Below are 18,961 nucleotides of genomic sequence, written 5' to 3' on the forward strand. Positions count from 1 at the left end.
TAGGGCAATGACTCGTGTGCCAGCAGATATGGCTCTGTGTGTCACCTGCAGCACTCGTGCCATAGGTTCGCTATCACTGTACTAGCAGGTATAGGCAGTTACTTCTCAAACATTATCTGTTTAACATCTGTCACTAAATAGTACGTATATATATTTACAATTATGGTCCTTTGCAGGTGACAGATTGGATAGGGCAGAGGTCTTCAAACTGGGCAAGTTTAAGACTTGTGGACTTCAACTCCCAGAGTTCTCCAGCCAGCATAGCTGGGAGTTGAAGTCCACAAGTCTTAAACTTTTAACTAATACTGCCATTTCCTTTGTAATAGTCCATCGTATATCATCCTATTAATATCCGTAGTCTTACAAATATATGAGATAGTAACAACAACAACAACAACAACAGATTTGGAGATCTTCTAGTCCAGAGGTCTTGAAACCTGGCAAGTTTAAGACTTGTGGACTTCAACTCCCAGAGTTCTCCAGCCAGCATAGCTGGGAGTTGAAGTCCACAAGTCTTAAACTTGCCAAGTTTGAAGACCTCTGGGATAGGGCTTTACTTATCTCTCTTTGCTTTGAAGGGAAGAATAGGAAAAGTTCTTTTAAAATGTGGCACATACAGCTCTATATTTCTCCAAACACTGGAGGTCCCATTAGATTAACTACTACAGTAAGGTGTGGGGAAACCTGAGTTTTCTTTTATATTCAATTCAATTCAATTCAATTTATTAGATTTGTATGCCGCCCCTCTCCGCAGACTCCGGGTGGCTCTAAATAATTGCTCTCATGTTATGTGACCAGTAGGATCAAAGCAGGCCAGATTGGAGAAGCCAATATCAGACAGAATCGTGAAGGCCGAGGAAACTATCAGTGCTCCATTTTGCATTACAGCAACAACTGCTCAAAGCTGCACAATTTTTGGCTTGCTTCTCCACCACAAACGATCCAATGCTTTCTTAAGAACCCTCCCTGAATACCCCACATTCCTCCTGCCAGAAGGAACTGATAACCGATCCTCCATGCGTTCCCAAATTTTTCACTCCTCTTTCCCTTCACTTCTCTGCAGCATATTTTCTGACTGTGACTTTAGGATAGCTTAATGCAGGGGTCTCCAAACTTGTCAACTCTAAGGGTTGTGGACTTCAACTCCCAGAATTCTCCAGCTTAGTTTTAATATTGCCAAGTTTGAAGACTTCTGGGTTAATTCCTCAATGGTAGGGAAATTTACCCTGTGGATGAGATGAACTCCTCTCCACTGGAAATGTTCAAATTGAGGTTATAGAGCGACCAACCCAATAGGTTTTACCAAGCAGAGGATTTGACCCAAATGATCCTCAATACCTTCTACTGTAATATTTAGTCAGTTCTAGATTTACAGGAATTATCCTTAAGAATGAAATATCTACAAAAAGTTGTACACGGGAGAATTTCTACTTGTGAATAAAAGACACTTTAATCTGGATCAAAATAGGTGTTGAGAGGCGAATTTGGGAGATCATAAGCAAATATTCCAAGTGACCAAGCTAGTTGAAGATTCTGTAAATCTACAGAACATCTACAGACACAAGGTCTTGTGGTTGACCAGGTGAACTATTGATTGATGCTCTTTAAGGTTGTGAATGATGTAGAACAAATCCAATTTTTTTCTTGACCCAGCCAGTGATTTCATTGATTCTCCGGACATTTTTGAAAGCTGGCAAACCCAGCTGTTGCCTCTTTAGTGCTGAAAGTACCTAGCCAATTGGTCCCTTCTTTGTGTTGCTCTTCTCTGTCGAAGATCGATTATTGCTTGTGCATTTTCCTCTAAGGAATCCAGGCTGCTTGCTGGGGAGAGCTCCCTCTCGGGGGCCTCTGGCTGTTCCCCCTCTTCCTCAGCCTGGGATTCCTCCTCCTCGTCTGCCTGAACCTCCTGTTCCTCATCCTCCCCCTCTGAGCAGGAAACCGACAGAAGATCAGCCGTTCCCTGAGGGGCCTCGGACGGAATCACAACAGTAGGTAGGTAGGTAGGTAGGTAGGTAGGTAGGTAGGTAGGTAGATAGATAGATAGATAGATAGATAGATAGATAGATAGATAGATAGATAGATAGATAGCCAAAGGAGACTTGTTATTTAACCCTGACTACCTCGAACTGGAGACAGCTGCAAAACTGTAACTGAACGTGACTGGAGGATGAAAGCAACATGGGTTGCAAAATGTATTGCAAAGGTAACTCAGCATGGAAGAAGAAAAAAGAATGCAGAGGCAAATGTCAAAGTGGGCAACAGAAATACTGTAAACATACCCTAAAACGTATCCTGGATATCAGCTGGAATTCCCTCCCCTGAGTTTGGAATTTTGAACATTTGCCATTTTGATTATTTGAATGTTTCTGGAGCTGGAGACAGAATGAAGCTGTTTTGTTTTTTCTTCCAGATTGCTGAAAGAGGCATGAGATAGGTATCATTGTGCTGGAAATTCTTAACCCAGGCTCATCATTACATATATTTAGTACATGTATTTATTTATCACATTTATACCCCACTGCAAATCAAACCACCTCTTAATAATTTTCAACAATTTTCAAGCCTAAAATTTTTACTGAATTTGTTATTTGTAAGCACATATTTTTACAAGTGTGTAATGCTTTTTATATAAATATTTGTTAGTTTGATAAAAAAAAAGTCAGAAACACTCTATATTCTGGTCTGTAGGTTGGTTTGGAAAGTACAGATAAGGGTCAGCTTGTTTTGGAATTCTCAGAGATGAACTTCTGAATTATCAAATATCCAGGGGTGCTTCATGAAATTATTATTATTATTAGAAACATAGAAACATAGAAGTCTGACGGCAGAAAAAGACCTCATGGTCCATCTAGTCTGCCCTTATACTATTTTCTGTATTTTATCTTAGGATGGATATATGTTTATCCCAGGCATGTTTAAATTCAGTTACTGTGGATTTATCTACCACATCTGCTGGAAGTTTGTTCCAAGGATCTACTATTCTTTCAGTAAAATAATATTTTCTCATGTTGCTTTTGATCTTTTCCCCAACTAACTTCAGATTGTGTCCCCTTGTTCTTGTGTTCACTTTCCTATTAAAAACACTTCTCTCCTGGACCTTATTTAACCCTTTAATATATTTAAATGTTTCGATCATGTCCCCCCTTTTCCTTCTGTCCTCCAGACTATACAGATTGAGTTCATTAAGTCTTTCCTGATACGTTTTATGCTTAAGACCTTCCACCATTCTTGTAGCCCGTCTTTGGACCCGTTCAATTTTGTCAATATCTTTTTGTAGGTGAGAACACAGTATTCCAAATGTGGTCTCACCAGCATTCTATATAGCGGGATCATAATCTCCCTCTTCCTGCTTGTTATACCTCTAGCTATGCAGCCAAGCATCCTACTTGCTTTCCCTACCGCCTGACTGCACTGTTCACCCATTTTGAGACTGTCAGAAATCACTACCCCTAAATCCTTTTCTTTTTCAGTATTTGCCAACACTGAACTGCCAATACAATACTCAGATTGAGGATTCCTTTTCCCCAAGTGCATTATTTTACATTTGGAAACATTAAACTGCAGTTTCCATTGCTTAGACCATTTATCTAGTAAAGCTAAATCATTTACCATATTACAGACGCCTCCAGGAATATCAACCCTATTGCACACTTTAGAGTCATCGGCAAATAGGCAAACCTTCCCTATAATAATAATAATAATAATAATAATAATAATAATAATAATAATAATAATAATAATAATTATTATTATTATTATTATTTATTAGATTTGTATGCCGTCCCTCTCTGGAGACTTGCAGCGGAAATGAAATACAGTATTGCTCTCTTTTTTTGCCAATGGGTCAATCTGATCAGTGTGAAGGGGGATATCTCAGCTGTCTGGTCATTTGCTTTGAAATGCTGAAAAGAAGAGACAACCCCTTATTCTTTTCCCCTCTCCTCAACATGGCTATGTTTAGCCATGGCTAGACTCTGTTGCCTCAAGCAAACGCTAATAGCTCAGTTATGCAGAGCTCATTATATTCTTGCAGAATGTTATACTACAAGAGGAAGCAATGGGTCAGGGGTCTTGATACAAAGAGAAGCTGTCTATCAGTGACTATTAGAATAGAATAGAATCATTCATTGGCCCAGTGTGATTGGACACACAAGGAATTTGTCTTTGGTGCATATGCTCTCAGTGTACATGAAAGAACATATACATTTGTCAAGAATCATGAGATACAACACTTCATGATTATCATAGGGTACAAATAGCCATGACTAACTTACTTACTTACTCACTCACTCACTCACTCACTCACTCACTCACTCACTCAATTAATTAATTAATTAGATTTGTATGCTACCCCTCTTCGAAGACTCGGGGCGGCTCACAACAGTAATAAAAACAATATAGCAGTGGAACAAATCTAATATTAAAAAACATATAAAACCCTATCATTATTTTAAAAAACCCAAACAGCACATTCATACCAAACATAAAACAAAGTATAAAAAAACCTGGAGGAAAGGTGTCTCAACTTCCCCATGCCTGGCGGTATAAGAGAGTTTTGAGTATTTTACGAAAGACAGGGAGGGTGGGGGCAGTTCTAATCTCCGGGGGAGTTGGTTCCAGAGGGCCGGGGCCGCCACAGAGAAGGCTCTTCCCCTGGGGCCCGCCAAACGACATTGTTTAGTCCTCTGAGGGAGATGGGTGGTTCAAAAATGAGAAAAATAAATAAAATGATAGTAGAAAAAGAAACCATGATACTGTATCTCTAGCTACCTATGAAAGAAAATACAAAAGTAGAAAGCTATTGCTTCCATGCTGTAGTTAAGGTAAAATGACCAGACATCCCGCTTTCTATGGGACAGTCACGCCTTTTCATCATTTGTCCCACGTCCCGCGCCCTTTGAAATATGTCCCACTTTTTTTCCTCCCAACCAGCCCCCTTGGGAAGAGGCTGGAGGGAGGGGATTCTGGGCTCTCCACTGCTGCCTCGCCCTCCTGCCCAACCCAGCTTGGCCGGAGATCTCTGCGCTTACTTCCGGTCAGCTGTGCAGAGTCTTTGCTCACCCGTTTCCCCTACCCCACCCCCGGACAGGCCCAGTCGTGTCCTGGCGCTGCAGCCCTGTGATCCGTGAGGAGCTTAAGTGCTGGCCGGCCTCTGCTGGCTGCTCTTCCTTCCCAGCCCCCCACTCCAAAGAGGAAGGTCAGCTGCGTGGGTGAGTAATGGGACAGTGGAACTGGGGGGTATCATCATTCCATTCCCCCCCTGCAGCTGGCCTTCTATGTCGGTCTTGAGCCAGGCAGAGTGTGTGAAAGAGCAGCGGAGGAACTTGGAGGGTGGGTCAGGGGGCTGTCCGGGTCCGCTGGGCAGAGACTCCATGGGGGAAGGGAAGCACCTGCTGAGCCTTCGGACCCGCTTCACCCCTCCACCTCCTCTCCTGCCTTCGCCTCCACATGGGCACCATTGGGGCAGGGAAGAGAGAGAAAGAGAGAGAGAAGAGAGGAAGAGAGAGAGAAAGAAAGCGAGTGAGAGAGAAAGAGAAATAGAATGAGAGGAAAATAGAGAGTGAGAAAGAGAGAGGGAGGGAAGGAGGGAGAGAGAAAGACAGATAGAGGGAGGAAGGAAGAGAGAGAGAAAGAGGGATGGAGAGAAAGAAAGAGGAAGGAAGGGAGAGAGAGAAAGAGGGAGAGAGAAAGAGGGAGAAATAAAGAGAAAGGGGTGGAGGAAGAGAGAGCAAAAGAGTGAGATATTTTTTTTGCCATTTTTTTGGGGTAAACTTTTTTTAGCATCCCCCCCCCCCTCACGCTCAATGGTGTCCCTTTTTCCCAATCTTAAAATCTGGTCACTTTAACTTAAGGTATTCCCCAAAAGTATGGCTAGTTTATTAATTTATTAGATATTTTATGCTAATTTTATTACTTTACTGGAAACTCAAGGCAGCAAACATACATCATGCTCTTTCTTTCTCTTATTTTCACCACAATAATAAACTTGTGAGGGGAATGGGGCTGAAAGAGAGGGAGGGGGAGGAGGGACTGGCCAAAAGTTACTCAGCTGGCTTTTATGCCTAAGGTAAAACTAGAACTTATTGTACCAGAACGTATTGATGATATAATTCAAGAGACTCACTAGTTACACCTTAAATGGCCCTATGTTTTAGGACCATTTAAGGTATATAGAAAAAGAAGTAAAATGGAGAGTGACTAAAATAAGAGATCAGTTAAGTGGTCAAGAGATTTAGCTATCAGTAATCAACATGAAAATTAGAGCAACCTAACGTCCTCCAAGCACATTGTACTAAAATTTCCAGCAATATGAGTTGTCCAAACTGACTGGAAATTAGGAAAGTTCAACAATCTGGAAATCACAAAATGTCATACAATTGAAGACATGTTATTTATTGTTTACATCTTTTGTGATTACATTATAACTACTCTGGTTTCTCCTCCAGAGAGTCATGAGAAGTATATGTTAGCATTAGTTTTCAAAACATTTCTTAAGGTAATTTGAATACCCACCTGGATGTTCCTGAAGATAGTCCCAATTTAGAGAGGACCACAGGAGATTAATGATATGACCTTTCTGTTTTTGAGGAAAAAGCCCTACATGGCTTAGGATCAGATTGCCTATGGGACCGTCTCTTGCCTCATGTATCCCAGCAGCCTGTTAGGGCTCACAGAGTTGGCCTTCTATAGGTCCCATCAGCCAAACAATGTCGGCTGCTGGGCCCTAGGGGAAGAGCTTTCTCTGTGGAGGCCCTGGCCCTGTGGAACGAACTCCCTCCCGGGAGATTCACACCACTTCCACACTCCTGGCCTTCCAGAAGTTGCTTAAAACGTACTTATGCCGGCAGGCTCGGACACACTGCTCCAGCCCTGTTATGAGTGGAAACTGGATGAATGATTGAATGTTTGGATGAGTCAGGTCGATAAGGTTTTTAAAATGTTTTATTGGGGTTAGTTTTAATTTTAGTTTAATTTTTTTTCAATTTTGAACATGTTTGTTATGCATTACAGTGTTCCCTCGATTTTCACGGGTTCGAACATCGCGAAAAGTCTATACCACGGTTTTTAAAAAATATTAATTAAAAAACACTTTGCGGTTTTCCCCACTATACCATGGTTTTTCCTGCCCGATGATGTCATATGTCATCACCAAACTTTCATCCACTTTTAATAAATATTGTTTTTTAATAAACTTTAATAAAGAAACATGGTGAGTAATAATCTAAATGGTTGCTAAGGGAATGGGAAATTGCAATTTAGGGGTTTAAAGGGTTAAGGGATGGCTTGTGATACTGTTCATAGCCAAAAATAGTGCATTCACTTTGGCATCTCTACTTCGCGGAAATTTGACTTTCGCGGGCGGTCTCTGAATGCATCCCCCGTGAAAATCGAGGGAACACTGTACCTCTGTTTTAAGCTGCCCTGAGTCTCAGGAAAAGGGCAGCCTAGAAATCGAACTAATAAATACATAAATAAATAATAAATAAAACAAATAAAAAAGGGGGGGGTGAACAACTCTTTCATGTTAGAGCAGCCTCCCAATCCTGAAGCTCTGTAGAGCAAATAGACTTCAACTGCTGCAATTCCTAACCAAAATGGCCAAATGACAAGGGCTGGATTAGAGCCAAGTACTGTCCAGGATTTTTTTTAATCGATTTTCCTCTTGTCATTTTTCTGGAATAAATAGCCCCTCCTAGTATCCCAAAGGGACAGGTTCCCTAATTGTAGTTGTTTGTGATATTTTTCTCCCTTCCATTTTTTGTGTTTGTCCTTCAAAAGCTATAGAGCAGTGATTTTCAACCTTTTTTGAGCTGCGGCACATTTTTTACATTTACGAAACCCTGGGGCACATTGAGCAGGGAGGGGGCGGCGGCTAAAAAAAGTTTGGACAAAAAAATCCTCTCTCTCTCTCTTCCTCCCCTTCACTCTATTTCTTTCTCCCTCCCTCTTTCTCTCCCTTCCTTCCTCTTTCTTTCTCTCTCTCTCCATCCCTCTTTCTTTCTCTTCCTTCCTTCCTCTCTTTTTTGCTCTCTTTCTCCCTCCCTCCCTCCCTCCCTCCCTCTATGTCTTTCTCTCTCTCTCCTTCCCTCCCTCTCTTTCTCTCTCTCTCTCTTTCTCTCTTTCTTTCTCTTGTTTTCTCTCTCTCTCTTGTTCTCTTTCTAGCTCTCTCACGCTCTTTCTCTCTTGCTTTCTTTCTCTCTCTCTTGCTTTCTTTCTCTCTTGCTTTCTCTCTCTCTTGCTTTCTTTCTCTCTTTTTTTCTCTCTCTTGCTTTTTTTCTCTCTGAGCTTCACGGCACACCTGACCATGTCTCGCGGCACACTAGTGTGCCCCGGCACACTGGTTGAAAAACACTGCTATAGAAGACTGCTTTACAGACCTTCTGCCTTTGACGGCACAATGAGAGATGTAAATATGTCTCGAGTCAAGATCAATGTTTATTGCAAAGTCAATTTCCCCGGAAATTATGGATGGATGGATGGATAGACCAACACAGGTCCTTAGCTGTACCAGGAAGTGAGATGAAGCAAAAGAAGACATAAGGAGAGTAACATCTTTTTCTTCTCACCCAGTTTCACAGTTCTGCTTATTTTAGGTTATGACCAGCTGCCTTCTACAAATGGAAGCTTTGCATCTGGAGCAATGCTGCATAACTGAGTGGCCCAGAACTGATTCCCAGGGGAATGACACCTCTTATCAATTTTCCCCTCTGGATTTCCATGGACTTAGCACTTTCAAATCTTGAGAAGTTGAGAGGTCCTTGTGGGTCCAAAATTAACCAATCCTGTAATTTCTTTGTATACACAGGGTTAAGGTTTTGAGTCTAAACAGCAGTAATTAAATTATGAGTCTTTCTATTGTTGTTGTTATTATTATTATTATTATTATTATTATTATTATTATTATTATTATTATTATAATTAATTAGATTTGTATGCCGCCCCTCTCTGTAGACTCGGGGTGGCTCACAACAATAACAAGAACAATGTTAGAACAAATCTAATAATTTAAAAAACACTAAAAAACCCATTATTAAAAACAAACATACACACAAACATACCATGTATAAACTGTATAGGCCCGGGGGAGATGTCTCAGTTCCCCCCATGCCTGACGGCAGAGATGGGTCTTAAGAACTTTACGAAAGGCAAGGAGGGTGGGGGCAGTTCTAATCTCCGGGGGGAGCTGGTTCCAGAGGGTCGGGGCCACCACAGAGAAGGCTCTTCTCCTGGGTCCCGCCAAACGACATTGTTTAGTCAACGGGACCCGGAGAAGGCCAACTCTGTGAATGTGGTCCTGGAGGTAAAGTTTTTTTTCCCTGGGCCAGGAGCACATTTGGAAAGTTTATGCTTTGAATGATTATATAAGAATTCTCCCTTAGGAGTGGGCTGTCCATTCATAAAAAGACTGTCATGGTGGTAATGGCTAGTCACAAAACATCCATTGAACCAAAAATAAACTGGTGAATGGACAGCCCCTAGTCTCATTTGCATTCTTCTGTAAAGCTCTCTATCACCTTACTTACTTTAGTCTTTTTCCCTGAATGTGAGCTACTTCAGTTACCCCCTGTTTTTATTTTCTAGGGACCCAGAGACATTGTTTTAGTTAACAATTTATTTATTTATTTTATTTATTTATTTATTGGATTTGTATGCTGCCCCTCTCCGCAGACTCCGCAGTAATGCTGCTAGGATCTGGCACTTGGCTTTGTAGTATGTCAGCATCACATTTAATTTTCTAAAATAACTTGGAGGAAAATAAAACCAGGTGGAATAAGAAATCTGCTAGGTATATTAGCAAAAACTAGGTATATTAGCAAAAACTTGAGAAGAAAAGGATTTAGAGGTCAAAATGGGTGAACAGTCTCAAAATGGGTGAACAGTGCAGTCAGGTGGTAGGGAAAGCAAATAGGATGCTTGGCTGCATAGCTAGAGGTATAACAAGCAGGAAGAGGGAGATTGTGATCTCGCTATATAGAGCGCTGATGAGACCAAATTTGGAATACTGTGTTCAGTTCTGGAGACCTCGCCTACAAAAAGATATTGACAAAATTGAACGGGTCCAAAGATGGGCTACAAGAATGGTGGAAGGTCTTAAGCATAAAACATATCAGGAAAGACTTAATGAACTCAATCTGTATAGTCTGGAGGACAGAAGGAAAAGGGGGGACATGATCGAAAGATTTAAATATGTTAAAGGGTTAAATAAGGTTCAGGAGGGAAGTGTTTTTAATAGGAAAGTGAACACAAGAACAAGGGGGCACAATCTGAAGTTAGTTGGGGGAAAGATCAAAAGCAACATGAGAAAATATTATTTTACTGAAAGAGTAGTAGATCCTTGGAACAAACTTCCAGCAGACGTGGTAGATAAATCCACAGTAACTGAATTTAAACATGCCTGGGATAAACATATATCCATCCTAAGATAAAATACAGAAAATAGTATAAGGGCAGACTAGGTGGACCATGAGGTCTTTTTCTGACGTCAGACTTCTATGTTTCTATCTGGTACACTTTGTCCTATCTCCAAATTGTTTCCTCTCCAATGTGTAACAAGAATATTTCTACCTTCTCCCCTGGATGAAATTTATAACATTGGCATTGAATCTCCTTTTAGATGGAATGCTTCTTACACTATCAATCAAAAAACACAGTGAAAGTATTCACTTTACATAAGCCAAAAGTTTTCCCTTCCACTCAGATGTTAATCTCTTGTTCTGCTATTCTAAACACTTCCATGAAGCCTATGATCTCCTGTTACCTCTATGATCCTCCTCCATTCCCAGTCTAAGTAGTAAGACTGCATATTCTGCCTTGCTACCTTCCTACTTTGTGTAACCTCATTTCTCCCAAATACTTGGGCTTAATTCCTTGGTCTTCACTGCTGTTGTGTGTAAAATTCCCAATGTACATACGGTTATCAGACACTTTGTAGCAGTCAAGTCATACGTTGCAGATTAAGATTTACTGGAGCATCCATGAAGGTTTTGGCAATTATTCAAATGTCACAATATGTCTACATCCACAAAGATCAGAATCATGCAAATCGTGTTATTTCCTTTGACCCCCCTATAGAAGCAAGATTTGGACTTTGAAGAAGAAGGACAGGGAGAGTATTGACATTGTTGAACTCTGGTGAACTCTGGAGAAGACTTCTGGGAAGACCATAAAGAGACAAGAAAAAAACCCTAATAGATCATCCAACAAATCAACCCACAGTTCTCAATCCAGGCACAAATGATCAGGCTCAAATTATCCTACTTCAAGACATACTATGCTTCCGGACTCAGCTGTCCAGAAAAGAGAATGACTTGCAGTAAAGTGGATGGATTCAATTACAGTGACAAAGAGTACACCACTGGAAACCAAGCTAGGGGTGTATTTTTATGGAGAAAACTTGTTTATGTGGTCACTCGGAGTAAAAATGATTGATAGTTTTAATGCTATCATGTTAACATGATCTGTTATAAAATAAGAAACATTATTATATTTATTTTATGTAAACTCCTTTCTCTGGAAGAATACAATATACTGTTCCTTGGACTGGTCTGTACAGTGTTCTTCCATTTGTGATTATTGATACCGGGCATTTTTCTACTTCCATTAACCAAGCATAAATGTGCCCTGGCAAACACTTTATTCTGTCAAGCCACCAGATACAACTTTAATTTTATCCCAATCCCTGTTCAAGAGAAGTTTAAGTCATCCTTAGCTATTCTGGGTTTTAAAGTAGGGCTGTTCTTTTCCATTTAAAGTCAGCAGTTTTGAAACACTGCAGAAATTTCTGGTCAAAAGAAGCCACTGGGCAGCTGATTGGCACAGTGGGTGAATCCCTCCTGTTTACAATGCAGCTCCTTTCATTTAATACACCCTAAACATCCAAAATCAGGACATTTCTCTCTGGCACCAAGTTAGAACTGAGACAATTCTAAGATGTGTGGACTTCAAATTTGAGAATTCCCCAGCATACTAGCTGGAAAATTCTGGAAGTTGAAGTCCACATATAGTTTCATAAAGTTGTTAAAATATTATGTCACTGCTATAAAGACAGGGACAGTAAGCATTACATTTCCCCCCCAGTTATCTGTCAACTCCAAGGAAAGTAGGTAGCCCTTCAATCCATCATTCAGCCAGCTTTTTTTGAGGGATGGGTGGATGGGAAAGAACAAATGGAAGCAGCAAATATGGTTTCAGTAGAGACTGAAATAAGTATTTTTTATTTATTTATTCATTTGTCCAATACACAGATACATAGGAAGAAAAATAGACATGTGATAATATAAAAGAGGGTGAAAGTGAACTTAGAGCAGAGGATATATGAAAGGAAGAGAATATATAAGATAGGTGAAAGAAAGGAGAGATAATTGGACAGTGGACGAAAGGCACACCAGTGCACTTATGTACGCCCCTTACTGGCCTCTTAGGAACCTGGAGAGGTCAATCGTGGAGAGTCTAAGGGAGAAATGTTGGGGGTTAGGGGTTGACACAATTGAGTCCGGTAATGAGTTCCACGCTTCGATAACTCGATTGTTGAAATCATATTTTTTACAGTCAGGTTTGGCGCGGTTCGTATTAAGTTGGAACCTGTTGCGTGCTCTTGTGTTATTGCGGTTGAAGCTGAAGTAGTCATTGACTGGTAGGACATTGCAGCATATGATCTTGTGGGCAATACTCAAATCGTGTTTTAGGCAACAATCATAATGACAATAATCTTTTTTTTTTTACTGCAAGAGGGGCTTAGTGAACTCCTGCATCTTCAAGTGCCTCCCTGATCTCTTAGCACAGGTAGATGACACCTGGGTGTTGTAATTCCTGCCGTTTCTAACTCTTTTCTGGTTTTTTTAGCATAGTTTAGTTGTTGCTGTAGGCACATTCCTAAAAACCTCAGCATTCAGGAGGCACCAAACACTCATAGCCTAAATGCTAGCTTGTGTGTTGTTGACTGTTAGCAAAAAGAAATGCAGGAAAATCAATAGAGGAGCTGCAGCACCATTCGTGCATTAGAATTCACTCAAAAACCAGTGAACAATCGGTTGCATTTCACAACCCTCTATGTTAATCATAGACAAAAGAGAATATACCAGCATTTTAAATCTCCCAAATGATGATTAATGATCAGGCACTGTTCCAAGTTTGGAAACGATAAGACAAACACTTAGTAACTTCACATCACCTCCAGTATCAGAGGCCCTAGGCTTCCAAATACCAGTTGCACAAGTCGGGAGGATGTTACTGTACTAAAATTGACACTGTGGTATGATCTGAACTGTCTGGAATATGGCTGAGACATTATTATTTATTTATTTTATTTTATTTATTTATTCGATTTTTATGTCGCCCTTCTCCTTAGACTCAGGGAGGCTTACAACATGTAACTTTTTGCCCCCACAATCCGGTTCCTCATTTTACCCACCTCGGAAGGATGGAAGGCTGAGTCAACCTTGAGCTGGTGATGAGATTTGAACTGCTGACCTACCTCAGCTTCTTTAGAAGCTGCTATTGTTGCAGAATATAGCAGATAGAGAAAGATAGATATTTGCACACATGACACCACAACTCTGTGAGCTGCATTCGTTATCATTGTGCTTCCAGATGAAATTCAAGGTGCTGATAGTCACCTCTAAAGCCTTAGTAAGACCACACCTAAAGTACTGCATGCAGTTTTGGTCACCACACTATACTTAAAAAAAAAAAGGCTGTTGAGACTCTAGAAAAAGTGCAGAGAAGATCAACCAAGATGACTAGGGGACTGGAGACTAAAACATATGAAGAAAAATTACTGGAACTGGGCATGGCTTGTCTAGTGAAGACTTTTACCCACCTCGGAAGGATGGAAAGCTGAGTCAACCTTGAGCCGGTGCTGAGATTTGAACTGCTGACCTACAGATCTACTGTCAGCTGCAGTGGCATGCTGTACAGCGCTCTACCTGCTGTGCCACTGAGGTATGCTTATCCCCTAGGTTTGTCATGGTGAACCTATGACACATCTGTCTCAGGTGGCACACAGCACCCTCTCTGTGGGCACATGAGCCATTGCCCCAGTTCAACTCTGCGGTGCATGTGTGCATGCCTCTCGCCAGCCATTTGGTCATCAGGTCTCTGCTGTGCATGTAGGGGCACCTGCAGGGGGGCACTCACATGCATGGGGGCTGGCGCATTCAGGGGCCCCATGCATGCACACACAGGGTGCATAGAGGGAATGCATGCTCATGTGCAGGATGAATGTGCAGGGGTTGCATGTACATTGCATTTGGGGGGTTTGGGCACTCGGTCCATAAACTATCCCTGCCCTAAGTGGTACAGTCAACCTGGTACATGGTTGTTTGGGATTGCCATGTTAAACTGCCTATTGCAGTTTATTGTATTTAAGTTGTAATTTCACTTTAAGAGTTTTGGCTGGTTCGCCATAAGAGGGCGCCAGTACTCTCTCTGACAATGATGCCGAATTGCTCATTCACTTTTGTCTTTACCTTGAAGGGGGAGTGTGTATTGCTTAGTGCTTGTTATATGCAGTTTATATTGTATTGCTTAGTGCTTGCTATGTGCAGTTTATGGATTGTTTCTGTTTTATGTATATATGTAAATAGTACTTAATCAGCATAACTAAGTCTGTGTCATTATTGGCTATAACACACACACATCCACACTCTTTTTAATCTCTGCTCGGTGTATGTCAAAGGTCTCATAGCCTAGCTATATCGAGACATACGAACACTGTGATCCTTCGTTTTTTGCAGGGGATGTGTTCCAAGACCACCCGTGAAAAATGAATTTCTGTGAAGTAGAGGAAAGTTATTTTTTAATGTATTTGACGACTTTTAAAACCCACCCTTTGCATTAAACAGTCATTCTATAATGTTTCTTAGCTGGAACTACATGTGATATCCTACCAGTTTCATTAATAGAGTACAGTAGCACTGTAGAAGAAGTTTATGAATTTTTAATGGATTTAAAATTTTCAATGGATTTAATGGATTTAAGCCCCCTTTGAAATCCCGTGAAGTAGCGAATCTGCAAAAGATGAACCGCAAAGTAGCAAGGGATTACTGTATACTAAGGGATATAGTCCAAAAATGTAAGCAAGCCCCTACCAAAATGCAATGGGCTTTTGTTCAATTTCATTAAAATTAAACATTTGTTTATCTCATTGATACAAGTCCCCCCGCCCCCCCGGTATAAGATTTTAATTTTTCTCCACCATAAAGAAAACAATATATAGTTATAAACACAACAACAATGCTTAAAAGCAATCATATATAAACTTTTCTTTTCTTAAGTGTTTTTAATAGGAAAGTGAACACAAGAACAAGGGGACACAATCTGATGTTAGTTGGGGGAAAGATCAGAAGCAACATGAGAAAATATTATTTTACTGAAACAGTAGTAGATCCTTGGAACAAACTTCCAGCAGACATGGTAGATAAATCCACAGTAACTGAATTTATACATGCCTGGGATGAACATATATCCATCCTAAGATAAAATACAGGAAATAGTATAAGGGCAGACTAGATGGACCATGAGGTCTTTTTCTGCCGTCAGTCTTCTATGTTTCTATGTTATTACTCCCTCAATGGAGGCTCTTATCTCTCCTCGTCTAAAATTTCTATTAATTTTATACAACATTATCAATTCTTAAAAATCTAAATTAAAAATTTTCCCTCGCCGTCTTACTACAAAAGGTTACGTTACATCAATGCAAAGAATAATAAAATCTCTTTTATCTAAATGTTAATATCGTATCATACACAAGGCCTTTAACAAACTTGAAACACCAATGTGTGAATTGAAACTTTTTTTACAGACCATTTCTGCCCAGACAGATTATTTCAAGACACTCTTCAAACCGTTCACAAAAACATCAGTGTCGCAATTTGAAAAACAAAACAATGAGCTGGCTCAGTGAAATGAGTCATTTATATGTAATTCTGGTTGCTTCCTTGCTACCTTTCCGACTACGCAATGCAATTTTCTCTCGTCTTCCACAGAAACCACCGCGCACTCGTGCACCATAGCTTGATTATAATTTCCCCAGCCTTCAACAGAAGCCACAATACGCTCACACAACATGGCTTTATTATGCCTTTGCTTCTAAATAGAGCACACACAACTTTAGCAGAAAGAATGTAGTTGCTTAGCGACAATTGCACCTAGCGACCAAAGAGCTTGGAAACTAATGAAGGACCTGTGCTCTCCCCCCACCCACATCAACATGAGTTTTCTATGGTACAAATGCCTCCCTACTCCAGCTCCATACATTTCATTTTCCGCTTTCTCTTGGCACATAAAGGTTACCGGGAAACCCGCCCAATACCTGCTCTTGCGGGTTGGGGTTGGGGGGAAATTTTTCAGTCACATCCAGTCCAATTTGTGGGGGAGGCTTTGCAGCAGCACTCCGCTTACTTTCAATGCCACTTTTTTTTTTGTCGGGAGATTGCTGCTCTTAAACAACTCAGAAAAGGGAGGCTTGAAGGAAACAGCATGAATTTCTATTTCGGAGTGGGCTTGAGATGCTGGGGAACCAGCAGATTAGCTGAAAGAAGCTGTCCATACCAAATCAGATCACTGGCGCAAGCATTGTCCTCTGGCGGGGCCTAGGGGAAGAGCCTTCTCTGTGGTGGCCCCGGCCTTTTGGAACAAACTCCCTCTGGAGATACCTACTGCTTCCCTCCCTCCTGGTCTTTCGCAAAGCCTTGAAGACTCATCTTTGTCAGTGGGCATGGGAGGCTGTGGGGGTTGGCAGCTAACTCCGGCCGATGTTATGAGTGGGTAGACCAGTTGGATGAAAGTGGATGATTGTGTTTAGGATAAAAGGGGTTTTAGAATTTTTTAGTTTTTAATATTTTTATTTGTTTGTTTGTTTGTTTGTTTGTTTGTTTTGTCACCTATGTATGTACCCTACACAACTAGACTTACAATCCTAGCTTAGAACTACATGACCTACACAACTAGACTTACAATCCTAGCTTAGAACTACATGACCTAAGCATAGCCCGTAAAATTATCTGCTACAACGTCCTTCCCGTCAATGACTACTTCAGCTTCAACCATAACAACACACGAGCACACAACAGATACAAACTTAAAGTAAACCGTTCTAAACTCGATTGCAGGAAATAGAACTTTAGTAACCGAGCAGTTGATGCGTGGAACTCACTGCCAGACTCTGTAATATCATCACCTAACCCTCAAAACTTTACCCTTAGACTATCCACTGTTGACCTCTCCCGATTCCTAAGAGGTCAGTAAGGAGCGTGCATAAGTGCACCAGCGTGCTTACTGTCCCCTGTCCTAATGTTTCTCTCTTACTAGTATCATGTATATAAATATTGTATCTTTATATCTCACCAATAGATGGATGGATGGATGGATGGATGGATGGATGGATGGATGGATGGATAGATGGATGGATGGATGGATAGATGATAGATAGATAGATAGATAGATAGATGATAGATAGATAGATAGATAGATAGATAGATAGATAGATAGATAGGCAGGCAGGCAGGCAGGCAGGCAGGCAGGCAGGCAGGCAGGCAGGCAGGCAGGCAGGCAGGCAGGCAGGCAGGCAGGCAGGCAGGCTATCTCTATTATCCACAATTGCAGGGACTTTAGCGAAAGGGAGGTCTTCTCCACTGCTTTAACTCTGGTGCTGGGTAGGACCTTTGGCCTGTCTAGCAACTGTGCTCTGTTACTAAGAAAAGGCCTTCTGTGTTCTATGAAACATATGTATACATAAGTCATGTGAAAAACTAGGATACCCCTTTGAAATATTTGACATTCTCAACACGTTTCAACACATACAGGTACAGGTAGTTTTCGTTGAGGAACCCACTCATTCAGTGACCATTTGAAGTTATGATGGTGATGAATGAGGAGTCTTTCAACTGGCCCTCTAAGATTCAGCTGTTGCAACATCCCTACAGCTACATTAGGAATGGAGGGCTTGGCAACTGTCACAAATTACAATGTTTGCAGTGTCCCACAGTCGTTATAAATTGGCATAGTCAAGTGATCAAAGACTGGTAAACAATTACAAGTAAACTCGAGGTTATTCCTGCTAAAGGGGAGAATGTCAGATAGCAGAGGCAAGAATGCACTTGCTCTTTCCGCAGAAAACCATGACATATCGGTTATTCTGTTGCTGTTGCTGCTGTTGTTGGTTAGTTGAATGAATGATTGCAAAGTTTTTCAGTTTTTCATTTGTTCAATGACATCACCTTTATCTTTCTATAGTTTGAACGAAGATAAAATATTGATAAAATTTATGTTGAACAAGGAATAAAAATCACATTGTTTCATACGACTGTGTGCAAATATAATAATAACAATCTGAAACTATCATACAAATTGAACCGTACAGTTGATGAACAGCAATAGTCAGGCTGGACCAAAGGAAGTATTTGTGGGACAGAAAGTGAACACAAGAACAAGGGGGGCACAATATGAGGTTAGTTGGGAGAAAGATTAGAAGTAACGTGAGAAAATATTATTTTACTGAAAGACTAGTAGATGCTTGGAACAAACTTCCAGCAAACGTGGCTGGTAAATCCACAGTAACTGAATTTAAACCTGCCTGGGATAAACATATATCCATCCTAAGATAAAATACAGGAAATAGTACAAGGGCAAACTGGATAGACCATGAGGTCTTTTTCTGCTGTCAATCTTCTGTTTCTATTTATTCACAATCTTCAAAAATGAACTCACGGACTATGTATATTGCAGCTTAATGTGGAGGCAGGGGCACAACTAGAACCTTAAAAACCCATCAGGCAAATTCATGGTGCCCATGACAAGCATTTGTACTTGGTCCTAATTACAACCAATTGAATCTGCACGTCCAAAAGTATTGCAACTCCAAGTACCACATGGAATCATCATGGAAGGGTACTTCTAAGTACTTCTGAGTATTTAAGATCAACAAAATCAATATCAACAAAAAAGCATAGATGCATTAGAA

At 40.8% G+C, this 18,961-nt stretch overlaps 1 protein-coding gene across 11 annotated transcripts in view; it reads right to left on the reverse strand.

Moving 5' to 3' along the window:
• PTK2B (protein tyrosine kinase 2 beta) overlaps nucleotides 1–18,961 on the reverse strand; it is a 149,579-nt gene that overhangs the window by 83,459 nt on the left and 47,159 nt on the right. The window contains exon 1 of one of the 11 annotated variants that reach the window (XM_070734885.1): nucleotides 2,280–2,297. The exons of the other annotated variants lie outside the window; for them this stretch is intronic. The gene's annotated coding sequence lies outside the window, so the exon portion shown is untranslated. Of the gene's footprint in view, nucleotides 1–2,279; nucleotides 2,298–18,961 lie in introns of those variants that run through there. 11 annotated transcript variants of the gene reach the window in all.

Source organism: Erythrolamprus reginae, chromosome 1, assembly GCF_031021105.1.
Source record: "Erythrolamprus reginae isolate rEryReg1 chromosome 1, rEryReg1.hap1, whole genome shotgun sequence".
NCBI lineage: Eukaryota > Metazoa > Chordata > Lepidosauria > Squamata > Dipsadidae > Erythrolamprus > Erythrolamprus reginae.